General features: G+C 42.5%; 1 protein-coding gene across 1 annotated transcript in view; it reads right to left on the reverse strand.

The window, feature by feature from the left end:
- The window catches only part of ARHGAP26 (Rho GTPase activating protein 26), a gene marked incomplete in the record, with an annotated part of 513,022 nt that overhangs the window by 49,889 nt on the left and 457,267 nt on the right, over nucleotides 1–5,866 (reverse strand).

Consider the following 5,866-nt stretch of genomic DNA (forward strand, 5'->3'; position numbering starts at 1 on the left):
GGGGTGGGTGGGTGGGTGGGTGGGTGTGTGTATGTATGAATGATTTCACACATCCCCTCCCCGCCTTGAGAAACTAAGGGCTGGGATGGCTCTGTAGTAACTAAGTGCTATGAACAGGAAGTCTGATCCCACACAAAATCCTGGCTCAAGGGCTTGAAAAACATGCTGAGTGTATGTACGCATGTGCCCAGAGTCCTGATGGGATGGAGAAATTGAGGAAGAGTGCAGGTGACCACATCCCACTGTGGGAGTGCCCTCCTTATCCTCTCTCTGGTGGACACACATGCCCTCAAGCAATTAAAAAAAAATACAAATGATTGCAAATTATTTACACTGTTCTGAACAGTGCATGTTTCCCTTAACAGTATATCCTGGGGATTACTCCATCAGTACATGAAAAATTGCATCCCCGCCATTGTTCTTAGTGGCCATAAAGAATTCCACTGTAGGGAACCAGCAGTTAGCGTAATGGCTATGTCGCTGGACTCCCACGTAGTCGACCGCGGTTCACGTCCCGGACCCGGTGGCTTAAAACTCACGCCGGACACATGTGCATGCGTGCCCAAGATCCCGAGAGGAGAATGGAGGAGAAGGGATTGCGGCGTGACCATCCCTGCTGGGGGGTGATTTCTAGCTTTCTGTCTCTCTCTCTCTCTCTGTCTGTCTGGGGAGCGCACGCGCCCTATAGTGAAAAACCTCTCCAAAAAAAAAAAAAAAAAGAATTCCACTGTAGAGATGCACAAGAACTTAGTCAACCAGATCCTTACCAATGGACATGTAGGTTGTTTTCTATCTGCTGCTTTTGAATAGGACAGCATATCAGAGGTGGATAAAGCAGAAGAGGCATTGAATTAATATTGACATTTTGTTTTACCTGCTGTCATACTCTTTTTTTAAAAAAATATTGATGTCTAAACACTGTGGAGAGGCTATTGGAAGAAATGGATGTTAGCCTTCCTGCTGTTACACACAGCAAGATTAAATCTCTCTGAAGCTGATGAGGTTTTGGTGCTGCCCTTAAATAGCAGATCAATCCTGGGAAGAGGAGATACTTATCTTTGCCCCAATCAAATTCATTGTGTTGGGAAGACCAGCCTAGTCAGTCTCCACCAAAGACAGACTCTCTGCAGGGAAAATCTTAAATTTAGGAAAGGCTATTGTAGAGTCTAGGTCAAGGCCATCCCTTTCTTCCACACAGCATGACTCTAATTCTTTTGGGGTCTGATTTAACATATACACAGACTTGGACCAGAACCCAAACAAAACAAAACAAAAAAACCACGAAATGGTGAGGTGATGAAAAGTCTCTGGAGTTGACTGCCTGGATGCTGGGCAAGTTACTTGACCTTTCCAAGGCAGTTTCCTTCCTTCCCTGCAAAATGAAGAAAATAATACCTGCCTTAGAGGGCACTTGTGAGGATTAAGTAAAAGGATGATTATGTAAATTGCCAAGCAAAATGTTTATACTTAGTAACAGCTTAAGAAAATGTAAACTGTTATTAATAATAAAACAATCCAAAGCCACATTTTTCTTTCTTTCTTTCTTTCTTTCTTTCTTTCTTTCTTTCTTTCTTTCTTTCTTTCTTTCTTTCTTTCTTTCTTTTTTCTTTTCTTTTTTAGAAACATCTTGACTCCATTTAACATACAGCTGTTGGGAATGTATCTGGCCTTCAATTTCCTCCTCCAATCCTGACTCCTAGCTCTCTGTCCCCCTGCACAGTGGTTGGTTATTTCTTGGGCATACAGGATACCTGTCTCCTGTGTGTGCCTGTGCAGTTTTACCTGACTATGTCCCAGTCTTCACATGGGTACATTTTACTCATTTTCCAGGATGCAGTCAAGATACTCAGTGTCCTTCTTCAGTATCCCACTATATCCGGAGCCCACCTCCCTCACCACACTGTCACACTACCCAAAGGAACCTGGGCAAAGGCCTTCATCGGCACTGATGCTAAACTGCCAGCTGTGTTAGACGCTGTACACACCTGGCAACTACTTACAGAATTCAAACGAACTCCATGGTGACAAGGATTCCAGACAACTCAATTTCCTCAATGCAATATGATCTCTGCCTCTGGCATCTTCTTTCAGCCAACAGCATGGGTATCTGCACTCCAGGTGTTTATGCTTTTCTAAACCGCATTTTGGAATCACCTGTTATATAGCTCCTGTCAAAAACATGGCTGAGGCACCTGGGGAGAGTTTGACTTCCATTCATTGTCCTGCAACCAGGCAGGTCACCAGAAAACCACATGCTTTCTCAAGGTTCTTCTCTTCCCTGCACCATAACAAAAGGGAACTTTCAATACTTAGCTTAATATTAATACTACACTCTACATTGAACTGGAATCAACAGTAGCAAATAAGTGGACACAGATAGCATTCACTTTTAGCATAAAATTGCTATGGAAGACACTAACTCCTGTGCTATTCAAAAATCATTAATATGGAGATTCATATAATAAATTATTATGATTACTTACAGCTATTTTGTTATTTATTTATTTATTTATTTATTTATTTATCTATCTATCTATCTATCTATCTATCAGTCATCGGGTACATGTGCTTGCTGAAGACAGACAGAGAGAAGGAAAGTAGGAAGTCACCCTCCAGGGGAATGGCCACATCACAAAGCCTTCTCCTTCACTCTCATCTTGAGATTTTGGGAATATATGCACATGTGCCTGGCATGAGTTTCAAGCCTCTGGGTCCAAGACTTGAACTGCAGTTGGCCACGTGGGAATCCAGCACCTTAACCACCATGCCACCTGCTGGCCCCAATTACTTCCAACTGTTGATGAACTGGCATGCTTTCTTTGAAAAGCATGACAATTGAACTATCTATGCCATATTTTTTCCCTTCTTTGCAATGGCTGCTAGGTGGCTCAGGGGTCTACCTCCCTCACAGCACTGTCATGCTTCCCCAAGGAGACCTGAGTGCACGTCTTCATTGGCACTGATGTGAAGTTCTAAGATGAATTACTCTCTTCTTTGCTAATCTACCATTTTTTATTCTAATTTTACTCAATGGTATCTGAATTTTTAAAAAGAGTAATGAGCCTCATAGTCCTGGATTTTGCTTAGTTATCAATGATAACCAGAGGACAGTTGTCACCAGATGTTTGGCACATTTCACCCACCCATACTCTTTGCACGTATGCACACATATAAAACATGTCAGCACACAAAGACTTGAAATAACAAAGGCCTACACTTAGTAAAGGCTTGCAAGTCTTGAAAACTGCTGCCCTGATTTTGGCTGGCAATAGGAGATGAGGGTGTATGTGATGGTTGCCTGAAGAGATTTTGAGATGGATATGATATCCTTGCTGTAAAGTCATTAGATGAGAATACTGAAACCAGTCCAGCCCTCAGGGGGACAATTATACTGGGTTTCCAAGAAATAAAAGGAAGGAAATGGAAAAAAATGAAGAGGAAGTTCAATTCCCACATCACAAACCTAACAATAAATTGGAAATGCAATCAGTAGATACAGGGCTTATGCCTATGCCAGAGGCAAATGCTGAGCTTGCAAACATCCTGCTCCAGTCCCCTGAGTTTGGAGGGAAGTGTAGTGACAACCAGATGGTCAGCTTTTGAGGGACAGTCTTTGACTGTGTTTTTAATGGCAGAAATGGGCAAATGTAAGAGTAAATCTCGGGACCAGCAGTTAGTGTAATGGCTATGTTGCTGGACTCCCATGTAGTCGACTGCGGGTCATGTCTCGCACCTGGTGGTTTAAAACTCATGCCAGGTGCGTGTACGTGCATGCCCAAGATCCCAAGAGGAGAATGGAGGAGAAGGGATTGCGGCATGGCCATCCCCCCTGGGGGGTGATTTCTTGCTTTCTGTCTCTCTGTCTGTCTGGTGAGTGCACACGCCCTATAGCAAAAACCTCTCCAAAAAAAAAAAAAAAAGGGTAAATCTCCCAAGTATGAAAAATCACTGCTTACCTGAGAATAGAAGGTAGGAATGCCTAAAGAGAGATTAGCATCTCTGTCAACATACTTAAAGTGTAAGAAGTTGAATCTCTAATGTTTGAAACTTGGAAAGAAATGAGGTATGCTATAAAGCAACCGTATTCCTTCTTCCTCTCTTCCTCAGCCAAGGAAGGGCTGATACTCTCAGTATTAGTATCTGGCAAATCTTGGATCTTAACTATGGCCCACATTCAAGGCAACAAACTATGAATAAGAATAAGAAACCAGTCTTCAAGACAGTGGAAATCTTGTTGGCTGGGAGTTATGTAGGTCTTAGTTCAAAATCTACTTCTCCCAGCTCAGTGACCTTCAAAAGTCACTTCATTCCCTTGAAACTGAGTTTCTCATCTCTAATAGCAGTTGTTCAGCTCCTGGGTTGCATGGAAAATTAGATGATGTATGTAAAACCTCTAGACTAGTGTCCAGCTACAGTAGGCAGCCAATAAACACTCATCCCATTCCTTTTCCTCCCTAGAACTCTTTATTTTCAACCTTCATATTTTCTTTTGTTATAGCTTACTCCAACTATGCCTCCTCTCCTCCCCTTCTCCTTTGTCCCTAAACTCTGGATGGCTGGTCTCTTTTATAGGTACCAATACATTGTTCCTATTCTCTCGTGCTCTTGTTAGCTTCCCAAATCCCCTGAGCACTTGAACTTGAGAGACCCCAGAGAATGGAGGGTTATAAAGAAAGAGAACATAACTGGGCTGCTTCAGTTTCTTTCCTTATAAGGCCAACTTTGGTAGCTTGCCATTACCTAACTGCTACCCATGGAAGTAGTTGAACAAAGTGGCTGGGAGTGGGGGTAGAGGAATAATGGACTTGTACTGCCTAGGTTCAAATCCCAACCTCACTACACCTTCAAGTAAGTTAGGTAACCACTCTATTTTTAAAGTGGGGACTATAACAGTACTTTATGCATTATGATGATTAAATAATTAAATCCATGTAAAGTACCTCACACACTGGTGCTTAATTAATGTGAGTTCATCATCATCGTCACCACATCACCATCACCATCCTATCTTACAACCTTTGAGGGCAAAATTTGTTCTCAGGAACATGGACTAGACCAGGCACTGCAGTATCAAACTATGGTAGAATTTTTCAGCAGCTCATTATGATCCTCGTAGAAGAATCTGTTCTATCCATACATACTTATAGGTCTTGGACAACATGGTCACAAGCTTGAGATTTTTGCATCACAGGTGAGCTGGCTATTGGCTGTCCTATTGTTTCTGATGGACCATCAGAAGACGCCACTTCTTGGTAGCTTGTATCTGAGGAGCCCTCAAAGCTGCTGAGCCAGGAAAGACATTGCTCTTGCATGTTCATGGCTCTCACAGAAGGAGCCAGTTCTTCTAAGATTTCTTTTCCTCTGTTAATCAGATTTGAAGATGCACTCTTCACCACATTGTCATTAAAGTGAATGGAGGCCAACCTCAGCATACTGGTGATTGCCGTATGTTCTAATGATCCATAATAGGCATGGGTAATGAAAGACTTTCCCCCAAAATTTGGTTCTTAAATGAATCAGCTGTGTCCAGGGTTAAGTAAGAGATAATATTTTCTTCATTTTAAAACTATAAAATATATTGTTCTTAAAAGAAGGAGTCAGGGGAGCAGTAGTTAGCATAATGGCTATGTCACTGGACTCCCATGTAGTCGACTGTGGTTTGTGTCCTGGACCCGATGGCTTAAACTCACACCAGGCACGAGTGTGTGTGTGCCCAAGATGCCGAGAGGAGAATGAAGGAGAAGAGATTGTAGCATGGCTATCCCCCCTGGGGGGTGATTTCTCGCTTTCTGTCTTTCTGTCTTTCCGGTGAGCGCACGCGCCCTATAGCAAAAACCTCTCAAAAAAAAAAAAAAAAGAGGCAGCA

Source organism: Tupaia chinensis, unplaced genomic scaffold (assembly GCF_000334495.1).
Source record: "Tupaia chinensis unplaced genomic scaffold, TupChi_1.0 Scaffold000132_1, whole genome shotgun sequence".
Classification (NCBI taxonomy): domain Eukaryota; kingdom Metazoa; phylum Chordata; class Mammalia; order Scandentia; family Tupaiidae; genus Tupaia; species Tupaia belangeri.